At 40.4% G+C, this 25,146-nt stretch overlaps 1 long non-coding RNA gene across 1 annotated transcript in view; it reads left to right on the top strand.

The window, feature by feature from the left end:
- LOC143384491 (uncharacterized) overlaps nucleotides 1-24,493 on the top strand; it is a 37,719-nt gene extending 13,226 nt beyond the window's left edge. Inside the window, exons 2-3 of the long non-coding RNA XR_013089343.1 lie at nucleotides 21,097-21,154; nucleotides 24,406-24,493. This is a non-coding gene — a long non-coding RNA (uncharacterized LOC143384491). The remainder of the gene's footprint in view (nucleotides 1-21,096; nucleotides 21,155-24,405) is intronic.
- Nucleotides 24,494-25,146: the final 653 nt, after the last annotated feature.

Here is a 25,146-nt window from a genome sequence, read left to right on the forward strand (position 1 = left end):
CAATTAATATCTCCTTCCTACATAAAGATCTCACTATGAGAATAAGGCTAGAAACACTAATAGGCCCCATCAGGTCCTCTTTCAAATGTAAAAACCATAAGGCTTACTGGTGGGTTCCAACATTTCAGTCAAATTTTTTTGTGGGTAGTGGGAATAGAAGGCAGGACTAAACCCTGATGAAAGTGACAAAAAGGATTCAAATTCAAAGGCTAAGATAACAGTAGCTGGGAGTGGTGGCTCATGCCTATAATCCCAGCCGTGGAGAGTCTGAGGCAGGAGGATGGTGAGTTCAAACCAGCCTTGGCAAAATCGAGGCCCTAAGCCACTCAGTGAGACTCTGTGTCTAAATAAAATTCAAAATAGGGCTGGGGATGGGGCTCAGTGGTCGAGTGCCCCTGAGTTCAATCCCTGGTACCAAAACAAACAACAAAAAATTCCTTTTGTGTTCTCTGCAATTCTACCTTCTTTATAAGTTAAATAGCCATATGCATGTGTACCTATTATTAGAGATACCTAATTTTTCTAAATTATTTAAAGGGGTAGGCAGGTTTTTAAAAAAGAATGCGAAGACCACTCTACTAAACAAATTGTGGGTCTAGTCATTTTCACTTCTCAGCATTGTTGGGGGCATCAAATGGGATCTCACAGTAAAAGCAGCTCTAAGTTCTGACATAGGAAGCCTCAGGGAGCAACAGGAGTATATCTTTTTTCCTTTTGTGGTTATATTTTAAGTGCCATGGAGTACATGGAAACAACACCCACTTGGAGCAGGAACTGCCAGGGAAAGAGCCCAGAGGACGTGACATTTGGGTGGGTCGTGAGTGAGTGACGGTGAAATCTGTCATCTCTTTTTATGGCTGCAATCTGTCTGCTGTCTCTGGCATGTTTCCCACCTGGATTTCATCTGCATTGTATTTTATCTGATTTAGAAGGGCCCAGAGGGAAAACTCTAGGCCTTTCCCTGACATGAGCATGCAGGGTCCCCTTGTATCAGGTACCAAATAGTGGTTGGTGATGGCTCCATATTTGCTAGACAGATGTATGTCACCAAGGGCAGGGTTGGGCCTTTTAAGAATTTCTGCCACTGTAGTGCTACAGGATTCCTGAGTTTCACCCACACATGGCTCTCTTCCCAAGCCCTAGCCAGCAGCCAACACGTACACCAATAAACTCACCCACTTGCCCAGCACCACCACTCCTGAAAGTGGCGAAATGCACACCACACCCCACAGGACAATCTTGTCTCTGGGAGACAGAGATAGGGTCTAGCATTTAGTAGACACTTGATAAGCATTGATAAGCATCTGGTGAATAGTAAATGAGTAACTACATTGGGATTAGGATATAGGAGTGAAAAACCACCTCTACCTCAGAGCAAAGCTTGTCCCAGAAGGGGCATGACATTTGTCCTTGAAAAGACCCACAGAGCACTCCTAGGCACATTCCCACCCTGCTAAGTTGTTTATCTATAAGTAACAGGAGAGATCTGCTGCGCCAGGTGTCCCTGACTCAGTCAGGCTAGGTGGGGACCCATAGCAACCCCCTAGCAGCCACCAATCAGCATGAGACAAGGAAATACCTGGGATGCCAGATGACCTTCCCAGTAGTTTATGGTGGTTGATAATGTGTTTGGAAACCATGTAGTTCAGCACGAACACCCCTCTTGGCTTAAACCAATCAGTTCAAATGAATCCCCCTCTTGTAGTAACCAATCACCCATACCCAACTTGTTCCTGCCAGTGAATGTGCTAATCATGTTTTAGAGTTGTTATTTGTTTTTCCCACGGTGTGTGATGATTTGCTAAGAGATGCTATGATGTATGTGAAGTCTCTGCCTTCTCCAAAGAATGTATAAAACTGCTGCAAACTCTGGGCTTGGGGCCTCTCAGTGTCATCAGTTGCTGTGTGTGCGCGGAGGACCGAGCTAGCTCTCAATAAACACCTCTTTGCTGCTTACGTCGATCTTGGTCTCTGGTGGTCTTTTGGGGGTCCCGAATTCGAGCATAACAGGAGCTGCTGTTTAGAAAGAAATGAGTAGATTATGTGCCTGTTCCCAATCCTGAATGTGGATCAGAAACACTGGTGGAGCTGTTCAATATTCAGATTCTAGACTCCTACTCCTTGTCCACCTGCTGAACCATAATGAAGAGGGAAATACACAGAAAGGAACTACATATTTTATTTTATTTTGGGGGATGCCGGGGATTGAACATAATGGGGCATTCTACCCCTAAGCTATACCCCCAGCCCTTTTATTTTGAGACAGGGTCTCAAACTTGGAATCTCCTTGCCTCAGACTCCCCAGTAGTTGGGATATTAGGTAGGTTCCACTGCACCCAGCAGATTCTAGTTTTGATGGCCCATCAGTTATGGGAATGATAGAATTGCTAAATACCTGGATTCACTTTTCATTTAAAGTGCCAATTTGGGCTGTGGTTGTGGCTCAGTGGTAGAGCGCTTGCCTAGCATGTGTGAGGCACTGGGTTCAATCCTCAGCACCAAATAAAAATAAATAAATAAATAGTTAAAGAAAACAAGAAAAAAGTGCCAATTTGGCAATATCAAAATTCAATATTTTTGAACCTATACTTTCTACTGACCTTATCCTATACCAAAAACATAGGTGTAAGGATATTTAGGGAAGCATTTTTTGTTCATTTGTTTGCTTGTTTCTTTGGTACCAGGGATTGAACTCAGGGATGCTTAACCAATGAACCACATCCCCAACCCTTTTATTTTTTCTTTTGAGACTAGGTCTTGTTAAGTTGCGCAGGGCCTTACTAAATTGCTGAGGCTGGCTTTGAACTTGCAATCCTCTTGCTTCAGTTTCCTGAGCTGCTAGGATTACAGGTGTGCACCACAGCACCCAGCTATGGAAGAATTTTTTTTTTTTTTGGAGCGGTTATGGGGATTGAACTCTGGGGCACTCAACCATTGAATCACATCCCCAGCCCTTTTTTGTATTTTATTTAGAGATGGAGTCTCACTGAGTTGCTTAGTGCCTTGCATTTACTGAGCCTGGCTTTCAACTTCTGATCCTCCTGTCTCAGCCTCCTGAGCCACAGGAATTACAGAAGTGCATCAGTGCCCAGCAAGGGAAGCATTTTTGAGCAGAAATATTTGAAACTAGGAAAATGTGTCATTCATTAGATACATTCTATTGAGCATTATTCCAATTACCAGATAATAAAATTCCTACTCTTCTAGGGATTTACTTTTTTAAAAAAGTGTACACACTATACCTTTATTTTGTTTGTTTGTTTATTTTTTAATGTGGTGCTGGGGATCAAATCCAGTGCCTCACACATGCTAGACAAGTACTCTACCTCTGAACCCCAGTCCCAGCCCCTAGGGATTTACTTTTTAATTCCATCAAAGGAAGATGGAATGAATAATTTATAATAACACTGGCAATGAATATTATGCCTTCATCAAAATGAAGAAAGTTTGTCAATAGATACTGCTTTGAAAAAATATTCAGTTTTTTTTGTTTTTTTTTTAACTTTGGAAGCTTTTGTATGAGTTAAATTGAATTACAAAAGCAAGAAGTTATAAAACTATGTGCAATATTGTCTTATTTGTATACAAAAGTTATACACACAAAAAAAGTTTACACACACACACATACACACACACACATACACACACACACACACACACACACACATATATATATATATATATATATATATATACTTGTACATTAATAGAAAAATTGTGAATGTTCAAAAATTTTTAGTGACAACTAGCACTGGAAAATGGAATTGATGTGAGAGAGATTTTGCTTTTCTCTTTACACCCTTTCATGCTGTTTAAAATTTTAACCTAAAGAATGATTGCTGTTCTAATTTTTAAACTATTAACAAATATCCCATATAACCTTGAAATCCTGTGAGGTTTTAAATTTCCAGCAGGGGGCAGCAATGACTCTCAAATATCTCTGACGTCAATGCTAAACTGAGGATTAGGGTCCACAGGTTTCCAATTCAAGGTTGAAAATACTGTAGTCCTTGGATCATTGGATCACAAGGAACAAAAAGCAGTAACTACAGAAATTTTTGAATACTGTAGGAATTGTAACAAAACATTTTCTGTATGATTCTTTTACTAACATTCTCTCTGAGTCTAAACTGCCTTTTCCTCTATGCAGCGTGGTGTGTATGTGTGTGTGTGTGTGTTGGGGGGGCGGGTGTTTGTTTTAGTTAACCGGGTATTGAATCCAGGGCCACTTTACCACTGAGCTACATCACAGCCCTTTTTATTTTCTATTTGGGGACAAGGTCTGGCTAAGTTGCCCATGCTGGCCTGAATTTGGCAATCCCCCCTGCCTCAGCCTCCATGTTTGTTGGAACTACAGGCTTTGCCACTATACCTAGCTTGAAGCTTGGTTTTGTAATCTGATAAATTCATAAGGTTTAATAAACTAGTCTTAAAAGTTCTCTTGCCATCTCTGAAATACTAAGGCTTTACAATCAAAATCAGCATCAGGAAGAAACAAGCCCCAGTGCCCTCTGAAATTAATTGGCTTTATCAAAGAATCTGCTTTACAACCCTTAGCAGATCAGAATGAATTATTACCAGTTTATCTTTAGTGTAGATCAAAGAATAGTTTTGGGGGGATGGGGGCTGGGGGTATGCGTTGATATTTATTCAACTCACTGATGGAGAAAAAGTACTCTCCTAGTCTATAAATGTTTAGCATGTGTATAAAGGTCGTAGGTCTGGTGGTCAGAAATTACATACAGGCTTACGAAAGAATCTTCCCAGGCTAGCCAAATTAAACAGCAGGCAGTTGTAGAGAAATAAACACAAGTTAACTTTTAACCACAAGTATCTGTTCTTACTGCTCAACAGGAGGGGCCGGAGAGGGTGAGAGGGCTCTGGCTACTCTAGCAAGAAGCTGGGCTCTTTGAAAATCTCACCCTCCATCCACCTTTAGAAAACATACAGTATATATATTGTAAACATCTGAATCATAAACTTTTACAGTTTTTCCTCATGCTCTCATAGCAGCGCTCTTTCCACAGATACCCTTTAAATTCTTAAAACTAGTAACATTTGTCCAAGGTTGTATTGCCAATAAGTGGCTGAGGCAGGATTCAAAACCATACCTGGCTCCAAGACCCTTTCACATGACCCTGATACTACATGAAGAGAGCAGATTCATTTCATCCACTTGTTTTCCTCAAGCTGTGAGTATCTATTGTGAGAAGTAGTTGATTGTATATATATATATATAAAATAAATGGTTATTGTGTCACAATCCTGCCTCTAGCTCACATATATTGAGCACTTGCTAGACTATGTCAGGTGTGAAAGTGTCAAGATGAATTAGACTGGATCATGCATGTGCTTAAGACAGTTTTTGAGGTTGAGGCAGGAGGATTGCAAGTTTTAGACTAGCCTGAGCAAATCAGCGAAGCTCTAAGCAAATGAGCGGAAACCTTATCTCAGAATAATAAAATAGAAATAAAAAAGGATTTGGGTTGTGACTCAGTGGTTAAGTGCCCCTGCGTTCAATCCCTACCAAAAAAAAAAAAAATCCACATTTTTGAAGGAGTGAGGAGCCAACAAATAAACAAGTATAACATGATAGCATGTGAAAATTAATAAAGAAACATAGGTAAGGATGAATAGACAGGGCAGCATTACTGGAAGGTTAAATCCCTGGGCTGTGGAGTCCCCACTTCTTAGCTATAGGACCTCTAGTCCTCAGTTTCCTCGGCTGTAAAATGGGAATACTAATAATTTCTACTAAAGGTAATTACTAGCCAGGTGCAGTGGTGCCTGCCTGTAATTCCAAGAACTCAGGAAGCTAAGGCAACCAGAACTCAACTTTGAAGCCAGAGGGATGTAACTCAGTGGTAAAGTACCCCTGGGTTCAATCTCCAGTACCCAAAACAGAACAAAACAAGACAAAACAAACCCAAATTTTAGTTAATAATATTGTTTAACTAAGCTTAGACAAAATAAGAATCATTCATACAACCACATTTCTGTAAATGGCCACCCCTTGCTCAAATTATTCTGAAGTCTCCCATCACCAAAAGACACACTTCCTTAAGATTTATTTCTCCTCAGATAGAGTTGTTTTTTGTTTTGTTTGGTAGTGCGGATTAAACTCAGGGATGCTTCACCACTGAGGCACATCCACAGTCCATTTTTAATTTTTTATTTTGAAGCAGGGCCTTACTAAGTTGCCGAGGGCCTAAGTTGCTGAAGCTGGCTTTGAATTTGCAATCCTCCTGCCTCAGCCTTCAGAGCCGCTGGGATTACAGGTGTGCAGCACCATACCTGGCTTATCTTTTGATTCTACTGTAATGTCTCCAGAAAAGAATGATGCTACAAGGGAGTCCAACTCCCACATTCCAGAATCTTGGATTAGGTCCCAGGGAAGGAGAACTGAGACCAGGAATGGATGTCAGGATGGGAAATCAAGACAGGTATGAGAATCACATGGATAATTTGTTAGAAAATGTCCAGGGCCTACTGTCTGAGATAGTCACGCTGCTCCAAATTGAATTTCATTACGTACTGCACTGACATTTTCAAAAAAATAATCACAATAAGGGCTTTCACATGATCTCCTTCTGAAACCCATTCCCTTCCCCACCAGTTTGTTTATTGTTTTTTCCCAAACACTGACTCACCTCTTTCATCTTTAGTCAAGGGCATTGCTTTGCAATGCTACAGTGGCTGCCCAGTTCAGCTTCTGAGTCTTGACAGGAGGGTGTGTGAATTCTTTCATCTGAAACCCTTTGCCCTCTCACAGCCATACATGAACTAATACTGTGCCTCTCTTCCTTAGCCTACTGAAAACGCCTCTCCCGGAAACTTCCCCGATGAGTTTTTTACGTTTGCCTTGTGTTCTGTATCACTGATGCAATAGGGTTGTGGGAATGCAACCAGGGGTGTCCAGAGGTCTTGTGTATTAAGTTCTGGCTCTTCCCATTAGGGGCAGCATGGCTTTATGGAATAGGCAGGGACTCTGGAATCTCTTTGGCAGGAATACTTGTTCTCAAATTAATTCTGGCTGTCCTTTGTCACCTTGGAACTGATGCTTATTTTTGTGGGCTGTTATCTTCCACCCCAACTCCTCTAGGCAGCTGTCCCTTGTCTTTACTTCTTTCTTTAAAGGCACCCTCTTTTAATCCTCTAAAGCCCTTCTAACACTACCCCATGCACCCCAACTTTTACTGTTGTGTCCTCATCTGTTCGTTGGGGATAATTATAGTCTCTTCCTCACTGGATTCCTGTAAGAATGAAATGAGATCAGGCATGTTCACAGGACTCAGCACCTGGAAAGTTATGGCAGTCGCTTTGGACTGACTTGCTCAAAACCCTTTCTAACTTTCTGAACTATAGAAGCTGGAAAACTAAATACTAGACTTCTCAAACACTCTTGGAGCTATTGTTCTGTTTCTGATTTAGTTCCACTTGTGTGAGACAGTAGAACTAAGAGTTATATGGCGAGAGAGGCAGAATGTGAAGCATTCATTTTACTGGTGCTAATCAGGCAGAGATCTCCAGTGATTCTGGAGCCAACAGCTATGATGGAAGCTTAGAAATTTTGAAGCTTTCAACTTATGATGGGTTATTTAGGATGTAACTCCATGATAAGTTGAGGAGCATCTGTAATTGATAATCTAGACTTCATTAAAATTAAAGATTTAGGTGGCACATGCCTGTCATCCCAGCAGCTCAGGAAGCTGCAGCAAGAGGATTGCAAGTTCAAAGCCAGCCTCAGTAATTTAGTAAGACATTGTCAGCATGACCTTAGGCCTGAGCCTAAACAACTCCATTTTAAAACTCCAGTTTGAGTGTCCGCCGATAACTAAAAAATAAATATTAAAAAATTCTCTCTCTCTCTCTTTAAAAAAAAACAAAACAAAACTCCAGTTTGAAACCTGCAGTCTCACCAGGTAGGCCTAATGGAGCCCTCCAGTACGGCCCTCAGACATAAACAAGTCACTTCTCTCCACCCTGCTAAACTCAGAGTGAAGTCTCTGAAAGGTGCCAGATAAGAGAGAAAGGCAAAAAGATCAAGGTGGAGACGACCAGACCAGATGTTTTAACCCCAGGGTAAATGAGAGACCTGGTGGCAGCTGATAGGGATTGAAAGGGAGGTCAAAAGCCCCAAAATTTGATATAAATATTGGAGCAAATGAACATTCAGCCAGCCGACACTGATACACACAAGCCTGAGAGCCTAATGAGGACCTGGACTGACATCCCAACTCTTCTCTTCTGCCTAAACATCTGTGTTGTTCTCACTGCTCTCAAACTCTATAGCCACATCTTGACCCTGGTGAGAGCCACAACTTCTCCCTCTGACCTCTCCTTGACCAGCTGTCAGCTCCACCCCAGGAGAAGCCTGCCTTGGTTCCTGATCTGATCACCATGGTCTGAGTAAATGTGCATCTGCTGGACTTAAAGACTAAGGCTTGAGACTAATTTTTTTTTTTTTTTTTAAGGCTTGAGACTTTTGATCTGACACTTGAAGTTAGCATGCAGAGGGACTGTCTGTTATGACCCTGTCATGATTAAGTGTTTGCAGTACTTAGAATTAATCTAGAATTGTTTGCTGTGAATGAATTAATCTAGAATTGTTTGTTGTGAATTGATTATGTCAATTGCAGTGCAGAACATCAAGGATTGTCATTTCCTTGATTAAGAACCTATGGAGTGGGCTGGGGGTTTGGCTCAATGGTAGAGCACTTGCCTATCATGTGTGAGGCCCTGGGTTCAATCCTCAGCACCACATAAAGATAAGTAAAGGTATTGTGTCCACCTATAACTAAAAAAACAAAACAAAACAAAAACCTATGGAGTGTAATTGCATTAAGTGATTTTAGTGAATAAAATATTAAAAAGGGCAGAAGCACATGGACATTCTTTATCTCTCCCCTCACTGCACATGTCACATCTTTTGTCCATTGTGACAGGCCCTAAGAAACTTAGTGAGACTCTGTCTCAAAACAAAAAATAAAAAAGGCTGAGGAGGGCTAGGGATGTAGCTCAGTGGTAAAGCGCTTGCCTACCATGTATGAGGCACTGGGTTCGATCCTCAGCACCGCATAAAAATAAATAAAATAAAGGTCCATCAACAACTGAAAAAAAAAAGTTGGGGATATAGGTCAGTGACTAATCACCCCCGGATTCAATCCCTGGTGCCAAAATAATAATAATAGTAATAATAATAGGGACTGGGGATGTGGCTCAGTGAAAGTGCACTGCCCGGCGTGTGTGAGGCACTGGGTTCTATTCTCAGCACCAAATAAAAATAAATGAAGTAAAAGTCTGTCAACAACTAAAAAATAAATAAGTAATAATAATTATTATTATTAACAAATAAAAGTATGGGCTGGGGATGTGGCTCAAGCGGTAGCGCGCTCGCCTGGCATGCGTGCAGCCCGGGTTCGATCCTCAGCACCACATACAAACAAAGATGTTGTGTCCGCCGAGAACTAAAAAATAAATATTAAAAAAAATTCTCACTCTCTCTTTAAAAATAAATAAATAAATAAATAAATAAATAAATGTGAAATTAAAGACTTAGGCTCTGTGAAGGACACTGTGAAGAGAACAAGAAGATAAGCCATAAACTGGGAAGAAGTATATGCAAAACACATACCTGATAAAGAACTTTTATCCAAAATATACAAATAAACTTTTTTGGGGGTACTGAGGATTGAACCCAGGGATGCTTCACCACTGAGCCACATCCCCAGCCCCACAAATAACTTTTAATACTCAACAGTAAGAAACTTACAACCTGGTTTAAAAAAAAAAAGGGGGGGCAAAAAACCTGAACAGACACCTTAACAAAGAAGATATGCAGATCGCAAATAAATATGTAGAGAAAATGTTCTACATTATGTTATTAGGGAAATGCAAATTAAAACAACAGTATTACCATACACTTGTTAGAATGACCCAAATCCTGAATACTGATAACATGAAATGCTGGTGAGGATGTGGAGCAACTAGAACTCGATTCTTTGCTGATAGGAATACAAAATGGTATAGTCACTTTGCTACAGTTTGACTGTTTATTTATTAAAACTAAGCATACTTGAGAGAGGCATGATGGTACATGCCTCTCATCCTATTGACTCAGGAGACAAAGGCAGGAGAACTGCAAGTTCAAGGCCAGCCTGGGCAATTTAGTGAGGCACAGTCTCAAAATAATAATTTAAGAAAAGACTGGGGATGTGGCTCCTGGGTTCAATCACCAGTACCCAAACATTCTCTTACCATATAATTTAATGATCACTCACCATCATATTTACCCAAAGGAATTGAAAACTGATTTTCACACAAAAGTCAGCATATGAACATTTATAGCAAGCAGCTTTGTTCAGAATTGTGAAAACTTTGAAACAACCAAGATGTCCTTTAGAAGGTAAGTAAATACATAAACTGTGGCACTTCAGATAATAGAATATTATTCAGCTCTAAACAAAAATGAACTATCAAACCATGAAAACAGCTGGCTGTGGTGGCCACATCCCTGTAATCCTAGCTACCCTGGAGGCTGAGGCAGGAGGATCTCAAATTCAAGGCTAGCCTCAGCAGATTAGTGAGACTGTCTCAAAATAAAAAAAGAAACTGTGAAATAAACATGGAGAAACTTTAAATGCATATTACTAAATGAAAGAAGCCAATCTGAAAAGACTACATACTGAATAATTTTATGGTACATGTGGTACCTTAATATTCCTCTCCACTGCAGTGCTCTAACTACTAACACCACCATCCCGTGTTCTTCAACATCTACTATTGTATCTTCCTCTGTCAGTTGGGAATAATTAGAGTCTCTTCCTCTCTGAATTCTTTTAAGAATGAAAGGAGTTCAGGATGGCTTCTTTTTGTTTGTTTGATTGGTTTTTGGTACTGGGAATTAACCCAGGGGTGCTTTATCATTGAGCTACATATCTAATCCTTTTTATTTTTTATTTTGAGATAGGATCTAACTAAGTTGCTTAGGGCCTTGCTAAGATGCTGAGGCTGGTCTTGAATTTGCCATCCTCCTGTCTCAGCCTCTCAGAGTTGCTGGGATTACAGGTGTATGCCACCCTGCCCAGTTTGATTTTTTTTTTATGTATGTATGTATGTGTGTACATATGTATGCATTTTTGAAGTATAGGTGATTGAACCCAGGGCTTTGTGCATGCTGGACATATGCTTTACCACTAAACTATACTCTCAACCTCATAATTGGTTTTTACAAACCAGTATGATCAAACTGCAGCATAATACTATGTGATAATCTCCTTGAGGTTGGTTATAACTCAACAGAAACAAAGAACTCAACTTCTGGGGATGATTAGATGATTTGCCAGGAATCATCTAATTGCCCTGTCCATGGACCAGTGTTTTCAAGGAGCCTGGCATTACAGGTAACTGGCTGGGTTAGTAGATGGAGAGAGTAGTAAGGTGATGTCTCCATTTATAGCTCCTGACTCAGACAGCCCAAGGGGGAGGGGGGTGAATTCTTTTGCAAGCTGAACATTCCAGAAACAGCTAAAAAACCAAGTTGAATAACAATGCAGGCTCACACCACAGGGAAGGAGTACAAAGAATGAGGATTTTAGAGTTGGAAGGACCTGAGTTTAAACTCCTGCCTGGGTGTCCTTGGTTAAGGTATTTAATATTTCTGAGCCTCACATCCTTCATCTGTAAAATGCTAATACAAGTCTTTACTGGGAGTAGGTTGTGTGGGATATGATATAAGGTTTGTAAGGCATCTAGCATATCTGGCATATAGTAGGTGTCCTGTATATTATGACTTTTTTGTCATTCCTATCAATAATTAACTAGGCTAAAGCCTGGCCAGGTGGTGCATGCCTGTAATCCCAGCAGGTTGGGAGGCTGAGGCATAAGGATCATGGGTTCAAAGCCAGCCTCAGCAACATCAAGGTACTAAGCAACTTAGTGAGACCCTGTCTCTAAATAAAATAAAAATAGGTCTGGGGATGTGGCTCAGTGGCCCAGTTCCCCTGAGTTCAATCCTCAGTACCCCCCCACCCAGATTAACTAGGCTAAAATGCGCATGCTTGCGCGCGCTTGTGCGCGCGCGCTCTCTCTCTCTCTCTCTCTCTCTCTCTCTCTCTCTCTATATATATATATATATATATATATATATATATATATATATATATTTCTTTTTTTAGTTTTTTTGGTACCAAGGATTGAACCCAGGATGCTTAACCACTAAGCCACATCTCTAGCCCTGTTAAATATTTTATTTAGAGACAGAATCTAGCTGAGTTGCTTAGGGCCTTACTTTTACTGAAGCTGGCTTTGAACTCGTGATCTCCTACCTCAGCCTCCTGAGCTGCTGGGATTACAAGCATGCACCACTGTGCCTGGCTTTCCTTTATTTTTGATGATGAATACAAGAAATTGGGCTGGGGATGTGGCTCAAGCGGTAGCGCGCTCGCCTGGCATGCATGCGGCCCGGGTTCGATCCTCAGCACCACATACAGACAAAGATGTTGTGTCCGCCAAAAACTAAAAAATAAATATTAAAAATTCTCTCTGTCTCTCTCTCACCTCTCTCTTTAAAAAAAAAAAAATACAACGAAATTTATATGACATTTGATAAATTTTAAAGAATAAATAGAAATACAATCATTTATCATATCCAAGGGATATTGGTTTCAGGAACCCCCTCGATACCAAAATATAAGAAAATAATAAGATTTTTAAGGAGAGTAATTTATTGTGGATTAAGATGAATAATTATGGAGTGCTAGGTATATAGTGCAGTTGGTAGAGTGCTTGCATGCACAAGGCCCTGGGTTCAATCCCCAGCACTACCAAAAAAAGAAAGAAAGAAAGAAAAAGATGAATAGTTATATAAAATTGTTACTCAAAGCCAACCCCCCCCCCAACCGCCTCCACCATTTTGGTGACCATAGGCCACAAGGACACAGTTATCATGAAACCATCATCCAACAACTCTGGGACTCAGACGTTGACAAAGAGAGCACATTTCAGTCAGGTTTCTCTTTTATATACCACTTTCATATCACATGAATAAATCCAAATAATCAGTCATAAAGATTTCACAGACCTTCCTTCCTGTATAACCAAACAAATGAACAATGCAAGGGAAGCTGGGAAAAAAGACAAGGTGTCCAAGTTCCGTTTCATGTGATCTTTTTATTATGGCCCTTATCACCACTCTTCCCCCACACAGATGTTCCCCATAAATGAGCTTGGCTCTGTGAGATTCATACCAGAATGGAATGGTCCAAAGTGGTTTGAAGAGAGGAACTCCTGCTTCCTGAAATGATTCTCTCCTGATATGAATGCAAATTTAGGAAGGAGCTGTCTAAGCCTTTTATAAAAATGTATGTGCCCAAGACTGATTTGATTTCCTTCTGTCCTTTTGGTGCCTCTTTTACTTACTAGAGTGATGCTGTGGCTTTGGTTCATGACTTCAGTGAGTGACAGCTGGAAGTCAGCCCTTTCCTCCTGTCTTGATTCAAAAACAGTGGGGTGTTTCCCATAATTCAAGGCCCAGGTGCTTGGAAATACTGCCAACTACTTCTTCCAACTTAAAAAAAAAAAAAAAAACTGTAATTGTATTCACTAATTCTGGATTTGGTCATGCATTCACATATCTCAAAAAAAAAATCAGAAGATGTAAAAAGCGTAAAGTGAAATTTGTGTTATCTGTGGCCCGGCTTCCCTGTTTCCTTCTCCAGTTCTACCAGTTTCTACAATATTTCTCTAAAATGGAAATTTTATACATACCAAAAAAACACATTTATGTTTTCTTCTCTCTTTTATTCTTCTGTTTTACATTAATGATAGCACACTATACAAATGTATTTTTCATTTAAAAATTTTAAGAAATTTAGGGATGTGGCTCAGTGCTAGAGCACTTGCCTAGCATGTGCAAGACCCTGGGTTCAATCCCCAGCACCATAAACACACAAACAACAACAACCACAAAATACCAATGATAAAATTTTTTTTTAAAATTTAACAGATACATAAACACATAAAAATTATTCTATTTATGGGGCACTATATAAGGTTTTGATTCATTTATACATTATGTAGTGTAGTGTTCTTTTAAAATTTTTTTCTCTCTCACCCCTGCCACTAGAATGGAGGCCGCATAAGGAAAGAGATTTTATTTTGTACAATGTATCCTCAGCACATAGAATGGTGCCTGGAATATAGCAATTGCTCAATAAGTATATTGTTGAGTAATTAGATGAAAATATTCAATTCTGCATCTTGCTTTTTTCACTCTGATCATCTCATTTCAAAACATAAGGAACTTTCTAACAGTGGGGCATTCTTCATGACTGTGAAATGTTCCATTGGATTCATTATGATTTATCTAATCAGATCCTTATGATAGATACAATTTGTTTCTAATCCTTGGCTCTCACAAATAATGCACTCACATCCTTGCACAATCATCATGTCACACATGTGTGAATATATCTATTTGCAAGATAAACTTCTCAATGCAGAATAATGAGTCAATCAGTAAAGTGCATGTGGTCAACTTCTTTATAGCCCTCTCTAGGGAAATCGATCATTAATGAAATTGTTCTGGTTTGGCCTGAATTTACTACTTTACTTATTCTTGCTTTTTTTTTTTTTTTTTGTACTGAAGATTGCATCCAGAGGCATATCCCCAGCCCTTTTCTATTTTTTATTTTGAAACAGTATCTCACTAGTTGCTTAGGGCCTTGCCAAATTGCTGAGGCTGGCTTTGAATTTGCAATACTCCTGCTTCAGCCTCCTGGGATTACAGGCCTGGGCCACCATGCCTGGCTCCTGCTAAACTTAACCGAAAAGTTCTACATAGGGTGAAACTGGTGGAACAACAGAGATGAATCTCAAAAACATGATGAAGGAAGAAAGAAGCTAGACACAATAAAAAGCACTCTGCACTGTGTGATGCTATTTATATGTTTGTTGTCAAGTCAAGAACAGACAAGATGCATCTAGGTGATAGAAATCAGAACAGTGGTTGCCTGGGGCTGGACACCATTGACCCAAAAAGGGTACTGGGGGACTTTTTGAGGAGCTGGGAAAGTTCAGTGTGAATTTGGGTGGTGATTACATGACTATACTTGACAGAACCCATTGATCTGAACTCTAAAATGTTGACATTTTATGTAAATATACCTCATTTAAAAAACATAAAAAACTGAGTTGTATGGTCCTAATTAAGTTGTGTTGCTGCCTGTAAATGGCAGTCATAATGGCAGTCATAATGGCCTTTTTTCAGTTCCCCCAGCACACTGCTTTTTCTTACCTAACAGCTTTTCATGTGCTGTTTCCACTGCTTGGAACATTCTTTCCTCCCTTTTACCAGCACACAATTGTACCCATTCTCACACACACACACATACACACACACACAACTCACACATAAACTATCTTTTTGTTTTGTTTTGTTTAGTACTTGGGATTGAACTCAGGAGCACTCGACCACTGAGCCACATCCCCAGCCCTATTTTGTATTTTATTTAGAGACAGGGTCTCACTGAGTTGCTTAGTGCCTCGATTGCTAAGGCTGGCTTTGAACTCGAAATCCTCCACCTCAGCCCCCTGAATGGCTGGGATTACAGGCATGTGCCACCAAGCCCCCAGCTATAAATAATCTTTTTATAATCCCCCACCCTCACCCCAGGGTACTAGAGTTGAACCCATGGGCACTGTACCACTGAAGTATATCCTCAGCACTTTTTATTTTTTATTTGAAAACAGGGTTTTGCTAAATTGTCAATTGTGATCCTCCTGCCTCAACCTCCTGAGTAGCTGGGATTACAGGCATGCACCACTATACCCTGAATCTTTTTATAGTTCACTTTGTATCAAAATACATAATACTAGAGAAACAGCTGGAATGATACACATACTATTATAAAGTGTGTGAATGACTTTGCAAAACTCAGACATCAGAAACTACACATTTCTCAATTCTGGATACTTGAATGTAACTCTGTCTACCTTGTAGGTGGAGGTGGGAGATATAATCCCAATAATTTTTTTGTCATACTGCTCACTTGGCCTCCTAAGATTTGAGAAGTATCTGGAGTTTAGAAAATTCAGGAAAATTGGAGAAGGGCCTTTGTTCATCCAGTGGCAACTGAGATGTTCGTGATTCTGTATAGATGACTTAAAGGTAGAAGACCCAGTTTTAGTGTCAAAGGCCAACCATTAGGACCTCTTGGATTGTCCTGAGACCTAGGAAATACTTAATGCTCAGTGTTTCTGATGCCTCCAGTCACCCCCACCCTGCTGTCTGCTGAGGTTCTGTATGGGACTGAAGGGGGGGGGGGTCTCTGTCACTCTGCCACTTGCCTTCCCTTCTCTCTCCCAGTTGGATTTGAACTTTAAAAAACCCTTCTATGGAAAACAGGCAGCATCTGGGCAGGGGGTGAGAGGGATTTGGGGAGCCCTGGTAAGTTCCAAGGTTGAATTCAACAATAAATAACCAGTAAGAAAACCAGAGAAGAGGACTGGAAGGGAAAGGTTAAAGAAATAGCTTTTTTTCCCCAAGCTTCTAAGAGAGTTTTGCAAACAATTGAAGTAATTAAAAGTTCTCAGAAGTAGCCGCTATTGCCCTTTTCACCGAGGGAATGTGGGCCAAGCATGATATATTAAGAGAAGGAGCTGCTCTATTGAAGTTAAAAATAATCTTCTGTCACATGGCTAATTTGTTGGAATGCAGCAATAAAGGGCTGTGGGCAGAGGGAGAGCTGGAAGCAGCTGGGGAGTTTGCAGGCAGAGTGTATGCCCTGGGGACTGTGTACACAAGGAGAGAAAAACAGTGTCACAGCTGACTTAGAGCACCTTATCAGAAAACCCACAAAAAGGCAGGAAGAAGTGAAGCAGGTTCAAGTTCAGAGCCATGACCTTTGGGTTTATATCACACAGTGAAGGGACCTTTGGGTTTATATCACACAGTGAAGGGACCTTTGGGTTTATATCACACAGTGAAGGGACGGGTCAGAACTTGTCACCTGTACTCACAGAATGCTGATTCACTCAGCAAGGAAGAAGGCTTTCCAATTCCTCTGCCTTTGAATCCATTTCAAAAAAGTACATAACACCAAGGAGATTTTTTATCCTGAATCCATGGGAAAACCAATGTATAGGGTCTTGGGTGGAGGGGAGGAACCCTCAAGAATACAAATCCTAGTTGGGGCACTGGAGATCTTTAAACTTTTGGAATTAAGTTAGAGTTGAAAGGGAGTGGGGAAAGTGATTTTGTATAATCCCTGCATTTTCCACTTGAGGCAACAGGCTGAGGGGATGACTTGCTCAAGGTTACTCAATTAGCACGTGACAGAGCTAGAGTCAAACCTGTCTTAAATTAGAGAGGAAGGACAAGGTAGTTAGGAAGACAGAGTTCAGATGGCCCTGGTGTCAAATCCTGACTCCATCAACTGGAAGATCCTTTGGCGAGTTCCTAACCCATCTCAGTTTTACCATCTGTAACATGGTTGTAAGCATAGTACCCATCACCTAGAATTGCTATAATGCATGTAAAATGCTTAGTACAACATCTAGCTCAAAGGAAATGCTAAATAAAAGGTTAGGCTGGGTGGGGGTGGCACATGCCTGCAATCCCAGCGACTCAGAAGGCTGAGGCAGGAGGGCCACAAATTCAAAGCCAGCTTCAGCAATTTAGCAAGGTCCTAAGTGACTTAGCATGGACACTGTCTCAAAATAAAAAAGATCTAGGGATGTGGCTCAGCAGTTAAGCACTCCAAGTTCAATAAGGATACCAAAAGAAAAAAAAAAAAGGCATTATTATCACACAGATTCTCCTACATATCTTGCATCAAATTTCTTTTTTTTATTTTTAAAAAATTTCTTAGCTGTAGATGGACACAATACCTTTATTTCATTTATTTATTTATTTTTTATGTGGTGCAGAGGATCGAACCCAGGGCCTGGCATGTGCTAGGTGAGCACTCTACCGCTGAGCCACAATTCCATCCCCTTGCATCAAATTTCTAGTGTTTTTTTTTTAATAGTATCTTTATCTTATTTAATATTTTTATGTGGTGCTGAAGATCAAACCCAGGGCCTCACAAATGCAAGATAAGTGCTCTACCACTGAGCTACAACCCCAGCCCACCTAGCACCTTTTTTTTAAGTGTATGGAGTTTCTCCAAGTGACATGTATCACTTTTTTTTTTTTTTTAAGTTGTAGATGGACATGATGTGTTTATTTTGTTTACTTATTTATATGTGGGTGCTGAGGATTGAACCAGTGCCTCACAGGCAAGCGCTCTGCCACTGAGCCACCTCTCTACCAGCCCCTTCCTAGTGCTTTTATTCGGGTTAACTTGCCCAAACATCATCCTCTTTGGTTTGAGTGGGATTCTCTTTCTCCTCTTCCCATCGCAATTCTCATCTACCACATCTAAATAAAAAGAGGATAGTCGAACTTAATCTCTCCATCCTCAGGTAAATAAACTCTTTTTCTAGCATTTCCTGCATTCGAACGCATCCTGTGATTTGTCTTTTCTTAAGCCGTACATCCTCCAAGGTATATTTTCATTATGGTTTCCAAATTGTGGACAAGCTGAAAGAGGGCGGATGTGAAGAGGCAAGTACTGCTGCTACAAATGCAGCAACCAAATCTGTTAGAATATTCTAGAATACTTGACCAGTTTTTTTTTTTTTTTATCGCTTCCTTCTCCCCTGTGAAAACCAGCCCCTCTTATCTCCAGCCCATTCTTTTCTCTGCTTTTATTTATTTTTTTATTTTTTTAAAGAAAGAGTGAGAGGAAGAGAGAGAATTTTTTTAATACTTGTTTTTTAGTTTTTGGCGGACACAACATCTTTGTTTATATGAGGTGCTGAGGATCGAACCTGGGCCACACGCATGCCAGGCGAGCGTGCTACCACTTGAGCCACATCCCCAGCCCCTCTGCTTTTATTTATTGATTGATTTTAAAGAGAGAGAGAATTTTTTTAATATTATTTTTTAGTATTCGGCAGACACAACATCTTTGTCTGTATGTGGTGCTGAGGATCGAACCCAGGCCGCACACATGCCAGGTGAGCGCGCTACCGCTTGAGCCACATCTCCAGCCCTTGACCAGTTTTTCAATTTATAATGGGCACCACTAAGAGAAGGGACTCATAAGATCCAGGGGAGGTTTGTGGCAGTCTGAGCACTCCTTGGAGAGGGAGGCCAAGTTCTGTGTGTGAGTATGCGCTGCAGAGAACAGAACCCCACCTCACACTAACTTGAGCTGGGAGTTTAAAAGAAGAAAAGGCGAATTTAGTGGCTCTTGTAACCAAGACACCAGATTTCGTTTGTGACTAGATGCAAGTGTTCAATAATGTCCTTAAGGCACCTTTTGGCTTTGTTGGGCTCCATTCTTCAGACTGAATCTTTCCACTTTAGTATTCTTAAAGCAGTAGTCTTCCCTAACTACCCCCACCTTGCTTAACGCTCTTGTTGGTTTCCTTAAATCATGCCTGATTCCTGAAACAAAAGGGCCAAATAAGGAGCTTCTCTTATTGGGTAGATCGGATCACGTGGCCCATCCTGTCACCAAAGGGAGGCGGAACATACTGATTATGTAGGATTAGGTAGTAGGCAGCCCTACTGCCTTCACACAGAATGGAGTAAGAACAATTTCTCAGAAGCTGGGGCTCCTAAAAGGGAAAGGCCAAAAGGCAATTATTTCCATAACACAGTGCCTAGGTGCATTTTTCTGAGATAGTGGTTTATTTTTATTTATTTTTATTTTTTTTAAGATGTTTTCAGTTGTTGATGGACCTTTATTTATTTATTTATGTGTGGTGCTGAGGATAGAACCCAGTGCCTCACAAATGCCAGGCAGGAGCTCTACCACTGAGCCACAACCTCAGCCCCTGAGATAGTGACTGTTTATAACTTGCTTCACAGTCTTATAATGTTCTATGATCCAAGAAACAGTATGGACTTTGGAGAGGAAAATGCTTCCTCCTACTCTAGATAGCTCCTTCACTGTGGAGGGTCATGAACCAATGTAACCCAGGCTGCTCTTCACCCTTTTATCCTGCACATAGGAGAAGGAGGGTATTAAGAAAAATTGGGCATGAACCACTCGGTGTCTTCCTCTTTCTGGGCTTCTAGGATCAAAATGCTGGGAGGGGGCTTAATGGTAGAGTGCTAGCCTGGCATGTGTGAGGTCCTGGGTCATCCCCAATTTTGGCGGGGTGGAGGTGGGGGATGCTGGGAAGGAGCATGCTCTGTCATTGCCTGGGGCTGGTGAAAAATTTTGGTGACATAAGCAGGGAGCTGGGGATATGGCTCAGTGGTTAAGATCCCCTTGGTTCAATCCCTGGTACCAAAACTCCCCAATAAACAGGAAGCTTGTTTAGCACACACACTCAGCCAACTCATGGGTTAGCTTAACCACTGAGTCACATCCCCAGCCCTTTATATATTTTATTTTGAGAAGGGTCTTCCTAAACTGCTTAGAGCCCCTCGAAGTTGCTGAGGCTGGCTTTAGAACTCATGATCCTCCTGCCTCAGTCTCCCAAGCCTCTGGAATTATGGGCATGCATCACTAACGCCCAGCTCCAACCTATAGCCTTTATTGGAAGATAATTCATCTTCTGGCTTTCTTTTCTCCCTCAATTAGTTTAGAGCTGGGAAGGGAGAAGGCTTGCTATTAATTGAATCCCTATAGTCAACAAGAAGTTGGGCACACTGGTGCATCCTTCTAAACCCAGCAACTCCGGAGGCTGAGGCAGGAGGATTACAAATTCAAGGGCAGCTTCAGCAATTTTAAAGATGGACACTATATCTTTATTTTATTTATCTTTACGTGGTGCTGAGGATCAAACCCAGTTCCTCACGTGTGTGAGGCAAGTGCTCTACTGCTGAGCTATAACCCCAGCCTCAGCTTCAGCAATTTTTGTGAGACCCTAAGAAAATTTGTGAACCCTGTCTCAAAATAAAAAATTAAAAGGACTGGGGACGTAGCTCAATGGTAAAGCACCCCTAGGTTCCATTCCCAGTACCAAAAAAGAAAAAATCCTCAAGAACCACCAACCCACAGATTCACCCTCTTATTCTCCCCCTTTCTTATTAAGGTCACAAGAGCAAGGAGCAATTCCTAGGGAACTCACAGGAACAGTGGAGTGCTCAGAGGTAAGTTGCAATAAAGGCACGGAAGCTAGATTTACTTATATCAGCAGGAAAAACAAACTGTTTTATTTCATATGGTAGGGGGCAGGCAGGAACAACACAGAGTGATTCAACAGTGGCCTGGGATACAGCTCAGTGGTAGAGCTGCTTGCCTCGCAGAGGGGACACTGAATTTCATCCCCAGGACCAGGAGGTAGGGAAAAAAAAAAAAAAAAAAACCCACACACACAAAAAAAATTAGACTTCAGCAGAGCCATGTGGAGGGTGTGGCATCCCTGGTATTTTTCCATAGCCTCATCTGACCAGGATCATAGTCACATTTGTCCCCCACCTCTCTCCTCCCACTTTTATCCTCTGTGCCCACCTCTTGGAAAATAAATTGTTTCACTTCCACAGAGATGTGCAGGAGATTGGGACACACAAACCAATTTAAATTAAAATACATTTTATTATTATTTTAAATTACAAAAGGAATGTATGATCTTTGAAAAAACTAAAAAGATATAGAAAAACATAAAGGTGAAAGGTAAAATTAACTATGACTCTCAACTCTGAACTATCTTTTAGCATTTTAATTTATTACTGTCTAAACTTTTTCTTTCTTTCTTTCTTCCTTTCTCCCTTTCTTCTGTTTCTTTCTTTCTTTTGTGATTGAACCCAGGGACATTTTACCACAGACCTACATCCCCAGCCCTTTAAAAACTTTCAAACAACCTGGGCCATGGTGATGCACGTCTGTAATCCCAGCAGCTCAGGAGGCTAAGGCAGGAAGATCACGAGTTCAAAGCCAGCCTCAGCAATAGTGAGGCTCTAGGCAACTCAGTGAGACCCTGTCTCTAAATAAAATACAGAATAGGGCTGGGGATGTTGCTCAGTTGTCGTGTACTCTGAGTTCGATCCACAAAAAATTTTTAGACAAGGCCTCACTAATTTGTCCATGTTGACCTCAAACTTATCCTTCTGCCTCCGCCTCCTGAGTTGCTGAGATTCCAGGAATGTGCCACTATACCTGGCTCATTATTCCTGTAAAAATTTTATACAAGTAATTCAAATAATATAGAAGTGCATAATGTAGAAGATAAAAATAGTATATTCTGTTGTTTCTCTTAATATTGTGATGTATATATACTATTAAATGCTTTTTTGATTTTACCACTTCCCTTTCTCCTGGCCTCAGTTGAAAGTAATGATGCTTGTTAAAGAAGATCTGGTATGATAGCACCCATTTACAGATGAAGAACTGAGTCTGTCAGACTTGCCCATATACATACCTGCCTCCTGCTTATGTGGCCAGGGTCTTTGGGGACAAGAACAATTTCCTTACTTGATAGGCAGCTTCAGTACGAAAAGGTAGGAAGAGACAAGATTTCCACTAGTCAGGGCCATTGACCTTCCTTCTCTACCAGAAATACCCTCACATCTATTCTTTCTTATGTTAGCCCGTTCAGTTCCAAGAATTTGATTCTGGGAACATATGGATGCAAATGAACAAAGAGTCAAGGGAAAGTTCTTTATCAGCATAAGAACTATTTTATTCAATGTGTTTCCTTACATGAGTTGGGACAATAAGGGGAAAGAATGAGAAGAAATAAAAGGCCAGTTATTTAGACCACTTTCAATGAATCACCCTCCAATGTCATTACCCATCTCTAGTCTGGAAAACCCTGAGTTTTTTCATGCCAAGAAAAACAGAGGGCAGGAAGAAACAAATTATGACCTTGTTTGTGTTTTGCGTCTTAACTATTTGATTTATAGGACTTGATTCAGTGATTATGGATGAAAGAAAATATTTCAGTGTCCCAAACCTAACCTGAACTTAACCGGGGGTGGGTCTCACGTCCACAGCTCAGAGTTAGCACAAAATTAAAATGCTCTGGAAATAAAGCAGTAGGGCTGCCTGTAGGCATTTTCAACCCAGTAGCAAGGTCAAATTCTTTTCCCACACTCTAATATCAAAAAACTCTCTTTAGAAATTTCACCCTCCCCCCCCCCATTCCAGAAGTTGGGCATTTATTTACTCAATAGATGGTTATTAAGTACCTACTGTGTGCCAAGCACAATATCACTACACGGAGGATACAATAGTGAACACAGAGATCAATTGACACATATGTCAGGAAATATCATGTAGCCATGAATTCTATGGAGTGAAAGAAAATAGAATGATACGTTAGAGAGGTGGCCACTAGGACTCAGTGGTGGAGCTCTAGCCTAGCATGTATGAGGCACTGGGTTCGATTCTCAATACTGCATATAAATGAATAAAGGTTCATCAACAACTAATAAAATATTAAAAAAAAATTTTTTTTTTTTTTTTTAAAGAGAGAGGTGGCCACTAGGACGAGGTACTAGCCAAAGCCTCATTTAGGTGCTGGCATTTAAATCTAGATTAGAATAAGACCAATACATGAAGTTAGGGTTGGGGAGACCATCCAGGCAGAGGGAATATCCTCTAAGACAGTCAGGTGCATGCGTATAGAAATTAACTCATCTCAATTCAAGAAAATTCTTGGCCATTAGGATTATTTTTCAGAACTTTATCTGAGTAGAAGATTGGTCAAATCCTTTGACTTTAAACCATAGAAACAGATATTTACCCTCAAACATAAGAAGATACATGCAAATTATAACTATAATGAGAAGTCACTCCAGACATAGTGGTGTATGACTGTAATCCTAGCCATTCAGGAGGCTGAGGAAGGAGGAGCCAAAGATTGCGACCAGCCTCAGCAATTTAGGGAGGCCCTAAGCAGCTTATCGAGACCTTGTCTCAAAATAAAAACACAAAAAGAACTAGGGATATAGCTCCAGTGGTAAAGAACTCCTGGGTTTAATTCCTAGTACCAAAAACAACCAACCAACAAACAAAAAACCCTGCAGTGTGATACAAATGTGATTGGCATACTTTGAAAGCTTTAATAATACGTATATGTTGGGTTGGGTAAACTGGCACTCAAATGCATTGCCAGTGAGAAATAAATTTATGCAATTACTAACATTACAAATGAATATGCCTTTGACCTAGAAGTCCCATTCTTCTTGTGTGTGTGTGATTATGTAAGATCAAGTTCATTAATTACAGTAATCTCTGAAATTGCAAAACACTGGAAGCAATCCAAATCTCTATCAGCATAAAACTAGTTAAACTGTGTCACATTCATATCAAACTGTAAAATTGTGGAAAATTATGCAACTGTCCAAAAAGAACAAGGAGGTTCTCTCTGCATTAATGTCTAAACTTTTTTATTTTTCAGTGCAGGGGATCAAACCCAGGATCTTGGGCATGTGAGACAAGCACTGATATCGGAACATTCCTAAGATATGTCCTTAAGTTAAAAAAAGCAAAATGCAGAACTGTAAGTTGTTTGTTATCTTTTATATTAAATAGAAATACTAACTTGCATTTGCAAAAACAAACTCAGGAAAGATATATACACAATTAATAAAATTGATTATCTGGGGTGGGTGAGTGAAAAGGGATGGAAACTGGGTAGAAAAGTTGGGTAAGATATTTTCCTTTTAAGTTTCATTATTTTCTTTTTCACTTTAGAATCAAGTGAGAATATTATGGATTCAAAAAATTTTTAAATTGATTCCTCTCCTACTACCACTTAAGTGACTTATTACTTAATTCATAACCACCTCATTTCTTCAGCTACACACACAAGAAGTTCCTACTTGAATCAATGTAGATCATGGTTAATAAAGAGTACATTAGTTCAGATAAATGTTTTCTTTTTCTTGGTACTGGGGATTAATCCCAGGGGTGCTCTATCAATGAGCCACATTCCCAGTTCTCCTTCAGCTGGTCAGCTGGGTTGCTGAGGCTGGCCTGGAACTTTTTTTTTTTTTTCCAATTCCTAGTACCCTGCCCCCCCCCCCAAAAAAAAAAAGATATTTAAATAAAGCTGGTTTTTATTTTTGTGGGGGTTCCTGGGGGTTGAATTTAGAGACACTTAACCACTGAGCCATATCCTCAGCCTTATTTTGTATTT

This window comes from Callospermophilus lateralis, chromosome 18, assembly GCF_048772815.1.
Source record: "Callospermophilus lateralis isolate mCalLat2 chromosome 18, mCalLat2.hap1, whole genome shotgun sequence".
Lineage (NCBI taxonomy): Eukaryota > Metazoa > Chordata > Mammalia > Rodentia > Sciuridae > Callospermophilus > Callospermophilus lateralis.